Consider the following 18,757-nt stretch of genomic DNA (forward strand, 5'->3'; position numbering starts at 1 on the left):
TGGATTTTTTTATGGTTTAGAACTGTAAAATTGTAACTTTTTAAGTTCCCTTTAAAAAGCCATTCTAGTTCTGGTATATCTCATTCTGGGGACTTGCAAACTAACACATGCTGGGACTAGGCTAAGAAGTTCTTGTGGTTGAGACTGGATAAAATACTGGGGCTGGACATGGTGCTGATGTCTAAACTCAGAAGTGGACACACAGCCAGGGAGACTGGAGACTCAGACTTCACATGTTCCCCTGGGTCACCTGCAATCAGAATGAACCATTAACACAGATGCACAGATTATGCTAACAAATTCAAAAACAGTTTGTCCCCTCTTTGTTTCCTTGTGGTTATACATATCTCAAAGGACTATTACATTCAATATTGAATGTAATGGTTCAGGAATTACAGCTATTTCAGTGTGCTTCTAAAGTAGTTTTTCCTGATCTAGAAAGATTCAAATCTTGTTTGATTGAGCTCATTTTACACCTTCAACAAGAGTCCCAGAGCAGCAAAATCAGAAAGAGGTAGTATTTGACATGATCAGTTCCTTTTCCCTGTCAATTATAGCCCTTTTCACATCACCAAATCACAGAGCCAGCTCAGAAACCTATGAGCAGCTGGGCAGTGCCATAGGGGCCTGTGCAAAGCAGATAATGTTCATACAAGGAAATTGCATTGTGAATTGTGGAAGGACATAATGTTGTATGTTTTTGAGAGTTTGATCTCTTCACCACACCTAGATATCATAAAGTAATTGTATCAGATGCTGAGAGTAAATCAAAATAAATAAAATATATTTAGATCTGGCATGATTTCTTTAAATGCAGCTCTTACTGACACTTTAATAGAAAAATTAAAAAAATTGAGACAACTGCTTAGGTGGATGGTACTCTCTGTAAATTTACATGAAAAAAGCACTGTTCAGAATGGCATGAAGGAAAAAATTACCCGCAATAAGAATGAATTCATCCACAATGTGTAAAGAACTCAAGGGCACATCATCTGCAAAGATTGTCACTATTTCCCAGATGAGCTGCAGATCAGAATCAGGTGGGAAACTTGATGTAAATATGACTCTTTCACAACTATACAAACAGTTCCAAGTTCCCCAAATTGGGATTTCAGAATCAGCACTTTAGCAAAATTTAAAGATTTTCTTTTTGTAGGCTGGCTCACCAGTCAGTGAACAGGCATTTAGAAACCAACTCTACAACACATAAGCAGTTCCCAGCAACATCAGGAACAAGAATAAAACTTATTTCACCTGGTTTATATGAGGATGAAAGCAGGTATTTGAAACATATTTTAAGAATTAGTCATTATCATAATTATCCAAATATTAAAGTATGGAAAACCCTGCTAGTGACTGAACATGACTGCACAATGTAGAAATTAATAATCCATGGCTGAATTCACTGTGAGATGGGATGAGTGGAAAAGCATCAAGGCACCAAGTATTCAAGCAAAGTATGGCAATAAAAATGTTAGGCAGTTACAAGAGGACTCTGAAGTTGGAGGATATATTTTTATTTTGATAAAAATTGCAGATGTAATAAACAGAAAGAAAGAGGCACTTGTGCAGCATGGACCAAGTGTGTCCCAGTTACAAGGAATTGCTAGAAGCATTTTACAGGTGTTGGCTTATTATGCCTCATGACATCCCTAGAAAATAAAAGCAATTATTTCAGCCATTGTACATATGTGAAAACCCAGCCACAGAGTAGTAAACAAGTTCCCAGAGCTTGCAAGGGTCAAAAGAGTACAAAATAAATTTCATACCTTAAGGATCAAGGTCATGTTATACTCATTTATGGTATTTGATTCTCTAAAGCTGCCAGAATGTCATATAAGAGAAATAGGTTAATCTTGTTTCAGGTTTATTTGGTTACAAAATTACAGTTCCTAACCCATGAAAATGTCCATATTAAGACATCAAGAGAAAGAAATCCTGTCTGAGGAAAGGCTGCTGGCATTCAGGGTTTCTCTGTCACAAGACAACACGCATGGTGATGTCTGTTTGTCCTTCTCTACTGGTCCTGGTTTCAATGATGGTATCCAAAATGTAACTGGATATTTCTCTCTCTATTCTCCTGATTTACCTGATGTTCAACCTTGCAAACTGCTAGAATGTAATATACCAGAGACAGAAAGGCTTTTACAAACAGGAATTTATTATTAAGTTGCAAATTTGCATGTTCTAAGGCTGTGAAAATGTCCAAATTAAAGCAAGATTATACAAGATTAGAAGTGTCCAATATAAGGCATCTAGGGAAAAATTCCTTGGTTTAAGAAGCCAGGAGATGTCCACAGTTTCTTTCTCAACAGGAAAGACAAACAGAAACATGTAGACGTTGGATAGCTTTCATTCCAGGCTTCTGGTTTCATGAAACGCTCATGGGTACATTTTCCTTCCTTTGCAAAGATCTCTGGCTGTATGGGCTGTACAAACATTTCCAAAAGTTCCCTTTTAAATGCTCCAGTAAGCAACCTCACATTGAAAGGGTGGGGACACTTTCCGTGGGAAAAATCAGAAAGCTCCCATCCTATAATATTGAATGATAATTAAAAGACATGGCTTTTCTGGGGTTCATGATTGATTCAAAGTGACACACATACCTTTTAACCTCTCATAAAGGACTCCTGTGAAGGATTAAGACCCACCTTCACAGCTCAAATGAAGTATTCTAATGACAGATTCCAACCCATATTAGGTTTATCAGCACAAGAATGCATAAAAGAACACTGCATTTTGAGGGGTACATAACAGCTCTAAAACAGTATATGTGGATACTTAGGTTTAGCAAATTACAGAAAGGTCTTTAGAGTGAGTATGAATGAGAGAAATGACTTTCCATCTTTATGGTTTTGCTCTCTTTTGTTTTAAGAAGAAAAGACAGAATTGAGCAAGGGAACTAAGAAGGACCACAAAGAGCTACAGTCAGAAAATGATGAGCAGAAAGTCCTGGCTAGAAAGCGGGTCCAGTAGGAAGGGACAGTGGGAAGCTGCTCACAGACATTAGTGGCGATTTTTAATCAGAAGTGGTCAGGATCATATCTTGAAAACCCTATGATGTGGGAGAAAATGACAGAGAAAATGGGAGAGAAGAAAATTGAGAAATAATTAAAATGGGAAGGTTTAATATTGTTTCATCAGAGTATAAATCTCATTGGGTCTCAACAAGTCAGGGCTGCATGGACTTTGCTTGCTTCAGTCATGTGCATCCATCTGTACAGAACTTACTGCCAATGGTCTTGAAAATGTGAGAAATGTAGAAGGTTTTGTGAGTCAGATTAATAACCCCAAAGGCATTCACAGAACTAATTTTGAGTCTGCAATCTGTTACCATATATGGCAAAAAGGACTTTGAAAATATCAAGAAGTACGTAGATGCTGAGATGGAAAATTACCCTGGATTATCTGGGTGCCCCTGTGAAAATATATGAGCCCTTAAAAGAAAAGAACCAGGTGGTGTGACAGTGGCTCAGTGGCAGAATTCTTACCTGCCATGCCAAAGACTGGGGTTCCATTCTCGGTGCCTGCCCATGAGAAAAAAAAAAGGAAAAAATCTCTCAGGACTCTGGCCAGAGAAACACACAACAACAGAAGCAGGGTCAGGAGATGAAGTGCTCATTACTATGAAGAACTGTGAAGAGGACACCAACCAGGGAATTGGGAGGTCTCTAAACGTGGAAAAGGTAATAAACTGATTCACCCCATGAGGCTACCACAAAGGGACACAGCCACACAAGGATTTTAGCTGAATGAGATCCATTTTGCTCTAATGATTTGCAGAACTGTAAATGAGACATTTCTAATGTTTGTGGGAGTTGTTATAAGAGCAATAGGAAACTAAAACAAAGATCTTTACCGCATTGTCCACAGTGATCATCACAAAAAGGGATTAAACAGACTGGTCCTCTTAAATGTCCTGTGGACCCTGAAAACCTCCTTGAAAAGAAGTCAGAAGGCAAACTCCAAAGCAGATAGAGGAGGTAAGTAAGTCTGGGGTTGTGTGAAGAGGAAGCAGCTACTTCATAAGAGCTTCACTGACAAGAAGCACAGAGGAGGAGGTTGTACTTACAGTGAATCACAACAGAAAAGTCATAATACTTCAGACAGAAGTAATCTGCCCATCTTTGGCCTGGAGCCAACTAAAGCTGAGAAGGAAGTCTGTTGTTATCAACTGCCAGGGACCTGTCAGGGGTGCCAAATGTCCAGTGGATTATGAGGTGATGAGCAGTTTGGGGCCTGTCCTGGCTTCTGCTGTATGCCAGTTTGAAAGTATTATGACGCCCAGAAAACCATTGTTTAAATCCTATTCCAATCTGATGGGAACAGCCATTTCTATTAATGCTGATTCAACCTGTAGGTCGGAATCTTTTAATAAGATTATCTCCATGAATTGTGAGACACCCAATTGTTGGAGTGACTTTTGATTAGAGGGAGATGTGACTCTACCCATTTCAGGAGGGTCTTGATTGTTTTACTGGAATCCTTTGAAAGGAAATATTTTGGAAAGACACAAAATTGACAGAAGCCCCATAGCCAACAGAATCCTGAGCTGATACAGATGCTGACACTGGGAGAATAGAGACATGGATGTTTGGAGATGTTTGGAGCCTAGGAACTGTCACCATAAGATGTTAAACAAGCCAGAACATAGGGGAGACAAGGGAAGCCAAAGGATGAAAACCAGCCCTGGAGAAGCAAAGTGAGGAACCCATACAGGAAGAGAGGCTGAAATCAATGGAGCCCAGGAGCAAGGGAACAAAAGTTGCCAGCCACGTGACTACCCAGCTGACAGAGGGGTTTCTGACCCATCAGCTTCCTTAAATTAAGGTATCTCTCCTTGGAGGCTTTAGTTTGCACATTTTTATAGTTCAGAACTGCAAAATTGTAACTTATTAAATTCTTCTTTTTAAAAGCCATTCCAGTTCTGGTATATCACATTCTGACAGCTTACAATCTAACATATGCCAGTACCAAGCTAAGTAGTTCTTCTGACTGAGACTCCATAAAAGACTAGGGCTGGACTTGCAGCTGAAGGTGAGTCTCAGACCTGGAGTCACAGCCAGGGAGACTGGAGACACGGTCTTCACAGGGTCCCCACAGGCACCTGCAATTAGAATGAACAAATAACACAGATGCATGGATTATGCCAACAAATTCAAAAGAAGTTTGTCCACAGTTTCCTTGAGATTATACATACCTCAGAGACCTATTTCATTCAAGATTGCATATAATACTATCTGGGAACTACAGCTATTTCCATGTGTATCTAAAGTAGTTTTTCCTAGTATACAAAGATTTAAACCTTGTTTGCTTGAAGTTCTTTTACACCCTCCACCAGAATCCCAGAGCAGCAACATCAGAGAGAGGTAGGTACATGACCATGACAGTTCACCCTTGTCAACTTGGCAGCTTGTGCAAAATGGATACCAGTAGCCAAAAGAGTGAGAAAGGACACTTACCTTATACCCTATACAAAAATTCATTCAAACTGGAACAAGCATCTAAATGTAAGAACAAGTACCATAAAGACTCTAGAAAAAAATGTAGGGAAACATCTTCAAGACCTTGGAATAGGAGGTAGCTTCCTAAAACTTTATACCCAAAGCACAAGCTGCTCAGCATACCTCATCTCAGACTCACACCTGAGCCCAGGCCTTTGGAGATATGGAAAGGAATCACCCTGGGGAAAGTTGTTGGAACTCAGAGACCTGGAAATGAGGTCAGCAGAGATCACCCTGTGCCTTCCAATGTAAGAAAGAACCTCAGCTCAAAGTCTGCTGCTTTTCCTCTGAAGAACTGCATGTTCTTAATAAATTTAAAAATTTGACCTTATTTTAAAAGTCAACCCACTTCTGGTGTTTTATTCTGGCAGCTAGTAAAGTAAAACAACTTCAAACTTAAACCCAAGAGGCAGACACATGTCTTCAATTCCTTAATACAATTATTATAAAGCAAATATAGTAGACTCTCAGAATTTAATAATTGCAAAATAAAAGAGAAATTAATGAAGAAAAGGATTAACTATAAAAATCCATTCACAAATATAACACTAAAATGGAATAATGAATTGTGTATGCAAGCATGTAAAATATTGTAAATTTAATGGAACTGTAAATACATTAGTATAAAATAAATACCCAAGGGAAAGAAAGTTGATGGACACCTAGTGCTTTTAAATATGAAAACACTGTCTTATTGTTGACAAAGACTGTTTCCCATCCTTAACCAAATTGCCAGACTCACTCCTTCATGCTTCTTTCACACTGACTCCCTCCTCCTCACCACCTTCAAACCACAGAGAGCAGAGAAGATTAACTTGAACTGCAGGAAATACACAGAAAACATGCCACATTCAAACCATAACTTTTCTAAATACCAATGTGCTGGGAATTCCCCCTTACATTTCCCCCCTGAAAGACTCCAAACTAGGCAGCTCCTTTTCTCCCCCCTCCTGTCTCTCTGCCCTTACAGGCTCCAGGCAACCTCAGTACCTCAAAGGAAACTAGTCCCAACAAGTGGTAAGAGCTACAGAAATGTCTTTGAAGGAATGAGTAAAGGGAAGAGAAAGTGAAGGAAAAGGGCAGTAAGAAAGGAGATAGAGTATAACTGCTTCAGTACCAAGGATGAAGAAGGCTTCAATGAAAGGCAGAGTCCATTGAAGGACAGAGTAAAAAAGGAAGACTAACTAACTACCAGGCAGAAAGTTTCAATATGAAGAGGAAGGGAGAAAGGGAGAAGCTGCTGCAGGACTCCCTGCCCCACAGCTGGGAGAGGAGGTTTATGTTCGAGGCTGCAGCACTGTGGGAGGAGGGTTGTAACCTTGCTGACAGTAATAACTGGCCACATCTTCAGCCTGGGCTCCACTGATTCTGAGAGAGAAATCTGTCCCAGACCCACTGCCACTGAATCGGTCAGGGACCCCAGATACCCGGTTGGATGCATTATAGATGAGCAGTTTGGGAGCCTGTCCTGGTTTCTGCTGGTACCAGTGCAAGTATTTGCTAACACTCTGGCTGGCCTTGCAGCTAATGGTGATGGTCTCTCCTGGTGTCACAGCCACAGAGGCTGGAGACTGGGTCATCACGATGTCCCCACTGGCACCTGGAGGCAGAAAAGAAAAAGATCATACAATAAATCACAAGTATATAAACTATATATCCAAATGCCTGTTTCCTCATTTACTATATATAATCAGATCTGTTTGAGATGGAATAGCCTGTGCACTCTGCGTGGGAAAACTGTCTCTCCAGCTTTATAAAGACATTGCTCTTCTGATGCTCTCACCTGAGACCCAGAGCCCCAGGAGGATGAGGAGTTGGGACTGTGACAGCATCTTGCTCACCGTCTGGTGCACTCAGGCCCCATCTCCAGGGAATCCCCATTAATAGGGTCCAAGCAGCAGCCGAGTCCCCAGCACTCTATGCAAATCAGCACAGGGTATAAAGGGAAACGTACTGTGCAGTGAGCTGTGAAGACAGATAATGGAAGGACGGGGAAGAAATAACATTACCACAGGAAATGAGTGTAGTCCTGCAAACGTCCCAGAAATCAACTAAAAACTAGTTTTTTTAACCAACTTTACGAAACTGCTGAATTTAAAATATTTTATTATCAATATTAAGATTCAAACTACCAATAATTATCTTTTATGCTGCATTTTGTAATAGAATATATGTGTCTGTGAGTGCAATATCTCTGAATTAATGGACCTTTTAAAAATATAGTACCGGAAACTATGTGTAATACATTCACGTAACTGGATAGAATGAGGATGCAGTGCACAGATTTTTGTCTATCTCAGTCTATTCTGAATTTTAAATACATATTTGAAGTTCTTTGAGAGCTCAAATCCCCTCAAGATATCTCAAACCAAACCACTGATATTGCTCTGAACCCAAATAATGTCTCTGAAAATGAGTCACCGGATTCTTTCAGGTTTCCTTTGGCACTGTCCTTTATGTCCACCAGTTTTTCAAATCACCATTCCTTACATCAGTTTCTTAAATAAAATATTCACTATCTTGTGAATACTTCACACACCTAAGGGGTAACTGCCCCACTTAGTGGTAATAGATTAAATAGCTCCATCTCCCAAGGTATTAGAGCATATTTGCATTTATTCTTCCTGAAACCAAAAATATTTATAGAGTTACACAAATACCAATAGAAACCCTTCCAGCCCCAGAACATTAGATTATGGAATAAGTGAAACAGAACCACTGACCTCTTAACCTTTCAGTTACCTGGGAGAGACAGGCAATAAACAATATTTCTGCAGCCTCTCCTACCCTGTTTTTCTGTGATTTACCTCCTGCAGCAAAGCTGATAATACAGGACAAATGGGGCAAGGTGCACCCAGGTCCATTGCAAAGGACATCCCTCACCATGAACAGAATCAGGGGAAGACTGAAAAAATTGAGACAGTTTAACAATTATGTACATAGCATAATCTGTTCTGTATCATGATTTCCACTTTCCCTGCAAAGCAACCACCCTTCTGCCACCAAGAAGTTTCCATAATGTGAAATATCCTAAGGCATGTATTGTTCCAATTCTTATTAATAATACATTTATTTTTCCACAGTTTGTCTCCCTAAGAGCCCATTACACTAGGTGGGGGTGCCATTTCCAGGAATCCAGGAATGGGGTGGCACAGACCCAAACCAGCAGGAAGACATTCCTACTCAGTCAAAGGTCCACCGTGTTCTTGGTCCACCATATATATGGGTTTTGAAGATGCCAGTACTTGCTTCATGTTTGCCCTCATCTCCATGTTTTTTTTCCTGCTGTTCCATGAAGTTAATATATATGTACTTAGTTTGAATTTTACTTCATAACTGTCAGGTTTCTTGCTTCAATGCAGTAGAATGTCTTTCCTATGCTGACATATATTAAAGAACATGACGACATGAGGTGAAACAGGTTGTGTCATGCAAATGACTGAGGCAGAGGGGTCCACATGAAAAATTGTGCATGGATATGCCCTGTTTGAATATGGACAGTTGACCTCATGCATGAATGAAGTAGGGAGTTGGCCTGCATAACTCAAGGAAGAACACTTCCAAAAATGCACAGAATGTGGTCTTGGATGATTATGAAAGACAAATGAAACTGTGAAAAGCAGACAAGGATTTGATTCTAGGAGAAGCTTAAAGAGGATGAAAGCTGAGGGTTTAGGTTAAGTGCAGGGAGAATCCATGGGGCATGAGTCTGAATTAATTATTTTTTTGGCAGACACTCTGTAGGTCATTTCATGTGCATTAGTACTGCAAGGAAATGGGAAGTGTGGAATGATTATGCTTTCTGTGCCAGCTGGGAAGCTAGTGCTTCTGTTCTCTCCTCTAAAGTCATGTAGTCATTTTTAAATTTAAATTTCCCTAAACTCCCCACTGCCAAAAATAAAATTGGGGTGAAACAATACTTGGTAAAATGAGCATTGTGGTAAGTAGAGTTCTAAGAGGGCCCTCAAGTTTCCTGAGTGCTGGCATGTATAAACTGCATCCCATTTCTTCAAACACTAATTATATTCAGCTGTGAAGAGATTTTGTGGACTTTATTGCATATGAAATAAAAGCTATTGACATTAAGAGGGGTAGATTATTCAAGTGGGCTGACTATTTCACAGGGACCCTTTAAATATTTTTGTACTGCTCAGAGACTAAGAACTCAGTAAAGCTCACAGATAGTTAGGATCTGACATGATAGAAAATATCTGATATTGGCTATCCAGTTTGAGGGGCCATGTTGGCAGAGAATGAGGGCAGCCTCTAGGAGATGAGAGGCACAGACAGTAAGGGAATAGGATCGCAATACCATGACCCAGGGAGCTGATTCTGTCCAACCACATCAGCTTCAAAGAGAACTCCAAACTCTGGAAAGAACAGAGCCTCATGACTCCTTGATTTATCCTCCTAAGTCCTTGAGCAGAGAACCCTTCACACTGTGCTCAGCCAGACTCCTGACTTACAGCACTGAGAACTAATGAACTTCTCACTGGTTATTAACTGATAAAAAACAAACATGGGTTTATATATCAATCTCATGTTAAATGGGGATTCCTGACTCCAGAAAGAAGAAACGGTCTTACTTACTTCTTTGCTGCGTGATGTTGACCTCTCTCTCCTCCAGCAGGATGAATGTATTTTACACCTCTTTTCACCACAAATCATTTCCTGTCATCAGATCACATCGACAAATTCAGGGCTGAATATTGTGCTATGAAAACCAAAAGAAGAACAGAATTAGCTTTAAAGATGGTCAGAATCTGTCCCTTCTTTGACTATAAGGCCATGCTCTCAGAGAGTTGAAGGAATTCTGGGCAGGAATCTGTCATAGAGGGGAGTGACCTGGGGACATTCCTAGAAGACCTGAACCTCTCTGCTTCCTGTGCATTTGCTCTCAGTACCTCATGCCCTTCCTTATCTGGGAACACTCAGTACATATGTTCCTGTTGCAGATGTAACATCAGGCTAAGTGAGTTGTAAGGGTCGTTTCACATGCAGCAGCGTTAACATGCATCAGAGTCTGAAACAATTGTTGTGGTCTATGTAATTTTCATTCCCCATTGTAGCTGCAGTCCTCAAATGAAAGTGCTAATTTTCATTTTTGGATGAATGAGTGCATGTGACAATTTAAAAAAGTGTTCCTTAAGAGGCAAAAATTAATTGTTCATATTGAAATAATGAGATTGGTTGAAAAACACATAGAATGTTCATGTACAGAATAAAATACTGTGCTACTGATTTCAAATAGGAGCATTGCTTTAGCAGAGGTCAAGATGCTCTCCTGTAAAATCATGCAACATTCTTGTAACAAATTCACGGAAAGCTTATACAACACGTGCTGGTTTGGACCCTAGAACAGGAAAAATACATTAGAAAACAAATGGTTAAACCTGAATAAAGTCGGGATTCTAGTTATTATTATTTTACCAGTATAAATAGCTCAGTTTTGCAAATGAACCATGATTATGTGAGATATTAGCATCAAGAGGAAGTGGGCGAGGGTGCACAGAAATTCTCTGTACTGTCTCTGCAAATTTTCTGTAAATCTAAAAGTACACCAAAAGAAAAAAAAAGCATTATAAAAAACATGGAATGCTGATTGGGAAGAGCTGAGTGAGACTGTGCTGTTACCAAGTGAGGTGTGCTAAAGATGACCTAGTGTAAGTTACCATTCCCAAAAGCCACACCACATCTGGAGTGACATTAGTGACCTCACCCTGACATTCAGCATCTCAAATGAAAGTGAAAGCTGGACATTATATGGGAAATGTGTTCCTTTGACCCCTGCTTTTCCTCATCTCATTGGATCCTGTGGTCGAAAACACATCCTTTAGAGCAGAAATATTCAAACCTGGGTATGTGTCACCATGGGTGGATGCAAAGGTTTCCCTAGAGGTTCATGGGCTTGACCAGCTGTAATGCACTTACTTTCCACATCTTTGTGTTCTGCTCAGTCTTTCTTAAATGGATCAGTCCAAGATCAATCAAGATGTCCTGCTGATTCTTTTTTTCCCACTTCCAACATCATATTCAACATTTTCTACTTAAATTTAATTTTTTGCTTTTACTTAAGAAAAAATAGTACCACTCAACTCAGCATAGGCAGTTCCTTGGGATCCAAACCTGTATAGTGACAAATTAAGGGGACTCTCACATTCCCACTAGAGTCAACATAAGGAATAAATGAGGCATTATCGGATTTCCTGGAATATGGCGGCTTAGTAAGACGCGTGGATCTTAGTTTCTTCTCCAGGACAGCTACTAGGGGAGTAGAAATGATACAGAAAGCGCCCAAAGCCACAACAGAGATAAAAAAGACAGCGTACCCCATCCTGGAATGGCTGGCTGGCTGAGAGAAGCAGCTCGGGTGAGATTGCCAAGGTGCGCGGGCCTCACCGGGCGGGGCGGAAAGCGGCCAGAGTTACTCCCTTCCCCCTTCCTGGGCCACATGGGAGAATTGGAGAGGTGGTCCCCTGAAACCAAGGCGGCTAGCGCCCACACCACGTGCAGCCACCCGGACCAACTGAGAGAATTGGATCGGAAATCCCCAGGCCACAGAGAACGGTGATGGGTGGGGGAGGCCCCTTCCAAACCCGTGACTACCGGGGAACGTGCACTCTCTCGGGCGGGCCGCTGCTGCTGGCACCCTCCCGCCACGCTTGTCGGCCAGGGCTGACTAGGAAATTCGGACGGGCTCTTTCCCGGGCTGCAGCGACCAGCAACCCTCCCTGCGTTCGGACCCCGGGCCGGCTCAAGCCGTTTCGGCTAGCGAACCCCCCGGACGGCTAGAGTTTTCCAAAGTTTAAGGTCCCACAGCACCTTTTACTGGTGGGACCCGCAGACAAACGTGTGCAACGAGCGCCACCTACTGGGCAGGATAAGAAAAACAGAACCCAGAGATTTCACAGAAAAATCTTCCAAACTTTTGGATCCAATACCCAGGGAAATCTGTCTAAATCTGCAGATGTCAACAGAAGATAACGGATCATGCTCAAATAATTGAAAATATGGCCCAGTCAAAGGAACAAACCAACAGTTCAAATGAGATACAGGAGCTGAGACAACTAATGCTAAATATACGAACAGAAATGGAAAACCTCTTCAAAAACGAAATCGATAAATTGAGGGAGGACATGAAGAAGACATGGGCTGAACATAAAGAAGAAATAGAAAAACTGAAAAAACAAATCACAGAACTTATGGAAGTGAAGGACAAAGTAGAAAAGATAGAAAAAACAATGAATACCTACAATGATAGATTCAAAGAGACAGAAGACAGAATTAGTGATTTGGAGGATGGAAAATCTGAATTTCAAAAACAAAAAGAAACTATCAGGTAAAGAATGGAAAAATTTGAACAGGGTATCAGGGAACTGAAGGAAAATATGAACTGCACAAATATACCTGTTGTGGGTCTCACAGAAGGAGAAGAGAAGGGAAAAGGAGGAGAAAAACTAATGGAAGAAATTTTCACTGAAAATTTCCCAACACTTATGAAAGACCTAAAATTACAGATCCAAGAACTGCAGCACACCCCAAAGAGATTAGACCCAAATAGGCGTTCTCCAAGACACTTACTAGTTATAATGTCAGAGGCCAAAGAGAAAGAGAGGATCTTGAAAGCAGCAAGAGAAAAACAATCCATCACATACAAGGGAAACCCAATAAGACTATGTGTAGATGTCTCAGCAGAAAGCATGGAGGCGAGAAGACAGTGGGACGATATATTTAAATTACTAAAAGAGAAAAACTGCCAACCAAGACTCCTATATCCAGAAAAATTGTCCTTCAAAAATGAGGGAGAAATTAAAATATTCTCAGACAAAAAGTCACTGAGAGAATTTGTGACCAAGAGACCAGCTCTGCAAGAAATACTAAAGGGAGCTCTAGAGTCAGAACCGAAAAGACAGAAGAGAGAGGTATGGAGAAGAGTGCAGAAAGAAGGAAAGTCAGATATGATATATATAATACAAAAGGCAAAATGGTAGAGGAAAATATTATCCAAACAGTAATAACACTAAATGTTAATGGACTGAATTCCCCAATCAAAAGACATAGATTGGGAGAATGAATAAAAAACAGGATCCTTCTATATGCTGTCTACAAGAAACACATCTTAGACCCAAAGATAAACATAGGTTGAAAGTGAAAGGTTGGGAAAAGATATTTCATGCAAATAACAACCAGAAAATAGCAGGAGTAGCTATACTAATATCCAACAAGTTACTCTTCAAATGTAAAACAGTTAAAAGAGACAAAGAAGGACATTATATACTAATAAAAGGAACAATTAAAGAAGAAGACATAACAATCATAAATATTTATACACTGAACCAGAATGCCCCAAAATATGTGAGGAATACACTGCAAACACTGAAAAGGGAAATAGACAATAGACACAAATACCATAATAGTTGGAGACTTCAATTCCACACTCTCATCAATGGACAGAACATCTAGACAGAGGATCAATAAAGAAATAGAGAATCTGAATATTACTATAAAGGAGCTAGACTTAACAGACATTTATAGGACATTACATCCCACAACAGCAGGATACACCTTTTTCTCAAGTGCTCATGGATCATTCTCAAAGATAGACAATATGCTGGGTCACAAAGCAAGTCTTAACAAATTTAAAAAGATTGAAATCATACACAACACTTTCTCGGATCATAAAGGAATGAAGTTGGAAATCAATAATAGGCGGAATGCCAGAAAATTCACAAATACCTGGAGGCTCAACAACACACTCTTAAAAAACGAGTGGGTCAAAGAAGAAATCGCAAGAGAAATTAGTAAATACCTCGAGGCAAATGAAAATGAAAACACAACATATCAAAACTTATGGGATGCAGCAAAGGCAGTGCTAAGACGGAAATTTATTGCCCTAAATGCCTATATCAGAAAAGAAGAAAAGGCAAAAATGCAAGAATTAACTGTTCAATTGGAAGAACTGGAGAAAGAACAGCAAACTAATCCCAAAGCAAGCAAAAGGAAAGAGATAACAAAGATCAGAGCAGAAATAAATGAAATTGAAAATATGAAGACAGTAGAGAAAATCAATAAGACCAGAAGTTGGTTCTATGAGAAAATCAATAAGATTGATGGGCCCTTAGCAAGATTGACAAAAAGAAGAAGAGAGAGGATGCAAATAAATAAGATCAGAAATGGAAGAGGAGACATAACTACTGACCTCACAGAAATAAAGGAGGTAATAACAGGATACTATGAACAACTTTACGCTAATAAATACAACAATTAAATGAAATGGACGGGTAACTGGAAAGACATGAACAACCAACTTTAACTCAAGAAGACATAGATGACCTCAACAAACCAATCACAGGTAAAGAAATTGAATTAATCATTCAAAAGCTTCCTAAAAATAAAAGCCCAGGACCACATGGCTTCACATGTGAATTCTACCAAACGTTCCAGAAAGAATTAGTACCAATTCTCCTCAAACTCTTCAAAAAAATCGAAGTGGAGGGAAAATTGCCTAATTCATTCTAAGAAGCCAACATCACCCTCATACCAAAACCAGGCAAAGATATTACAAAAAAAGAAAACTACAGACCAATCTCTCTAATGAATACAGATGCAAAAATCCTCAATAAAATTCTAGCAAATCGTATCCAACAACACATTAAGAGAATTATACATCATGACCAAGTAGTATTCATCCCAGGTATGCAAGGATGGTTCAACATAAGAAAATCAATTAATGTAATATACAATATCAACAAATCAAAGCAGAAAATCACATGATCATCTCAATTGATACAGAGAAGGCATTCGACAAGATTCAACATCCTTTCCTGTTGAAAACACTTCAAAGGATAAGAATACAAGGGAACTTCCTTAAAATGATAGAGGGAATATATGAAAAACCCACAGCTAATATCACCCTCAATGGGGAAAAATTGAAAACTTTCCCCCTAAGATCAGGAACAAGACAAGGATGTCCACTATCACCACTATTATTCAACATTGTGTTGGAGGTTCTAGCCAGAGCAATTAGACAAGAAAAAGAAATACAAGGCATCAAAATTGGAAAGGAAGAAGTAAAACTATCACTGTTTACAGATGATATGATACTATACATCGAAAACCCGGAAAAATCCACAACAAAACTACTAGAGCTAATAAATGAGTACAGCAAAGTAGCAGGTTACAAGATCAACATTCAAAAATCTGTAGCATTTCTATACACTAGTAATGAACAAGCTGAGGGGGAAATCAAGAAGCGAATCCCATTTACAATTGCAACTAAAAGAATAAAATACCTAGGAATAAATTTAACTAAAGAGACAAAAAACCTATATAAAGAAAACTACAAAAAACTGCTAAAAGAAATCACAGAAGACCTAAACAGATGGAAGGGCATACCGTGTTCATGGATTGGAAGACTAAATATACTTAAGATGTCAATCCTACCTAAATTGATTTACAGATTAAATGCAATACAAATCAAAATCCCAACAACTTATTTTTCAGAAATAGAAAAACCAATAAGCAAATTTATCTGGAAGGGCAGGGTGCCCCAAATTGCTAAAAACATCTTGAGGAAAAAAAACGAAGCTGGAGGTCTCGCGCTGCCTGACTTTAAGGCATATTATGAAGCCACAGTGGTCAAAACAGCATGGTATTGGCATAAAGATAGATATATCGACCAATGGAATCGAATAGAGTGCTCAGATATAGATCCTCTCATCTGTGGACATTTGATCTTTGATAGGGCAGTCAAGCCAACTCACCTGGGACAGAACAGTCTCTTCAATAAATGGTGCCTAGAGAACTGGATATCTATATGCAAAAGAATGAAAGAAGACCCATCTCTCACACCCTATACAAAAGTTAACTCAAAATGGATCAAAGATCTAAACATTAGGTCTAATACCATAAAACAGTTAGAGGAAAATGTTGGGAGATATCTTATGGATCTTACAATTGGAGGCGGTTTTATGGACCTTAAACCTAAAGCAAGAGCACTGAAGAAGGAAATAAATAAATGGGAACTCCTCAAAATTAAACACTTTTGTGCATCAAAGAACTTTATCAAGAAAGTAGAAAGACAGCCTTCACAATGGGAGACAATATTTGGAAATGATATATCAGATAAAGGTCTAGTATCCAGAATTTATAAAGAGATTGTTCATCTCAACAACAAAAAGACAGCCAACCCAATTACAAAATGGGAAAAAGACTTGAACAGACACCTATCAGAAGAGGAAATACAAATGGCCAAAAGGCACATGAAGAGATGCTCAATGTCCCTGGCCATTAGAGAAATGCAAATCAGAACCACAATGAGATATCATCTCACACCCACCAGAGTGGCCATTATCAACAAAACAGAAAATTACAAGTGCTGGAGAGGATGCGGAGAAAGAGGCACACTTATCCACTGTTGGTGGAAATGTCAAATGGTGCAACCACTGTGGAAGGCAGTTTGGCGGTTCCTCAAAAAGCTGAATATAGAATTGCCATATGACCCAGCAATACCATTGCTGGGAATATACTCAAAGGACTTAAGGGCAAAGACACAAACGGACATTTGCACACCAATGTTTATAGCAGCGTTATTTACAATTGCAAAGAGATGGAAACAGCCAAAATGTCCATCAACAGACGAGTGGCTAAACAAACTCTGGTATATACATACGATGGAATACTATGCAGCTTTAAGACAGGATAAACTTATGAAGCATGTAATAACATGGATGGACCTAGAGAACATTATGCTGAGTGGGTCTAGCCAAAAACTAAAGGACAAATACTGTATGGTCCCACTGATGTGACGGACATTTGAGAATAAATTTGGAATATGTCATTGGTAACAGAGTCCAGCAGGAGATAGAAACAGGGTAAGACAATGGGCAATTGGAGCTGAAGGGATACAGACTGTGCAACAGGACTAGATACAAAACCTCAAAAATGGACAGCACAATAATACCTAATTGTAAAGTAATCATGTTAAAACACTGAATGAAGCTGCATCTGAGCTATAGGTTTTTGTTTTGTTTTGTTTAGTTTTGTTTTGATTTTACTATTATTACTTTTATTTTTTTTCTCTATATTAACATTCTATATCTTTTTCGGTTATGTTGTTAGTTCTTCTAAACCAATGCATATGTACTAAGAAATGATGATCATGCATCTATGTGATGATGTTAAGAATTAATGATTGCATATGTAGAATGGTATGATCTCTAAATGTTGGGTTAATTTCTTTTTTTCCGTTAATTAAAAAAAAAAAAAGAGAAGGGATAATTGGAGCTGTAGGGATACAGACTGTACAACGGGACTGGATATAAAAACTCAGAAATGGACAGCACAATACTACCCAATTGTAATGCAATTATGTTAAAACACTGAATGAAGCTGCATGTGAGGTATAGGTTTTTTGTTTTTGTTTTTTTTTTTTGTTTTTGTTTTTTTCTTTCTATTATTGTTTTAATTCTTATTCTGTTGTCTTTTTATTTCTTTTTCTAAATCGATGCAAATGTACTAAGAAATGATGAATATGCAACTATGTGATGTTATTAAGAATTACTGATTCTACATGTAGATTGGAATGATTTCTAATTGTTTTGTTAATTCTTTTTTTAATTAATAAAAAAATGAAAAAAAAAAGAATAAATGACTAAAATCTGGAAACATTTCTGTGGTGACCAATGTTTTACATTCAACAAAATGGAAAGAGAATCTGATTGAATTTTTGCTCCAAATAGTCCACAATTCAGTTACAAAATTTCCAATTTAAATCTTTGGTCTAGTTTTCATTGATGATAGTTTGTGTTTTCCTGCTTAAATTTAGTATCTGTCTGGTGAAAATTTTGCTGTTAATAATTGCACCTAGCTAATGTCAGCAAAATTGAGATTTTGCTACTGTATTGAATGACTAGAATGTGCATTTCCAATTATTTTTTACATTTTTTCTGTATAATATAACATACATACAAAGCAAAGAAGAGAGAGTGGGGCCACATTTGAGCAACTAAGCACGTCCTCCAGATGTCACTCTTAGGCAGACCTATAGGTAGGCTAAGCTTCTCCACTACCTACATAAGCTTCACAAGTTTAAGCCTCAAGACCAAGGGCTTGGCCTATTGCTTTGGGTGTCCCTAATGTTTGACACAATATCAGGGGATTCCCTGGGGTAAAGTGTAATAATTACATATTTTTTCTCCCATCTCTCAAGGAACTTTGCCAATACTTTTTGATTTTCTGCTTAATATATTCTA

General features: G+C 38.9%; 2 pseudogenes across 2 annotated transcripts in view; both read right to left on the reverse strand.

Annotated features, from left to right (window-relative positions):
- Nucleotides 1-18,757, reverse strand: part of LOC143661204 (immunoglobulin kappa variable 4-1 pseudogene) — a 141,475-nt pseudogene that overhangs the window by 50,270 nt on the left and 72,448 nt on the right. The window lies entirely within an intron of this gene.
- The window catches only part of LOC143661708 (immunoglobulin kappa variable 3-11 pseudogene), a 42,841-nt pseudogene continuing 30,865 nt past the window's right edge, over nucleotides 6,782-18,757 (reverse strand). Inside the window, exon 2 of the transcript XR_013164781.1 lies at nucleotides 6,782-7,104. The product of XR_013164781.1 is annotated as an immunoglobulin kappa variable 3-11 pseudogene (transcript). The remainder of the gene's footprint in view (nucleotides 7,105-18,757) is intronic.

This window comes from Tamandua tetradactyla, chromosome 17 (genome assembly GCF_023851605.1).
Source record: "Tamandua tetradactyla isolate mTamTet1 chromosome 17, mTamTet1.pri, whole genome shotgun sequence".
Lineage (NCBI taxonomy): Eukaryota > Metazoa > Chordata > Mammalia > Pilosa > Myrmecophagidae > Tamandua > Tamandua tetradactyla.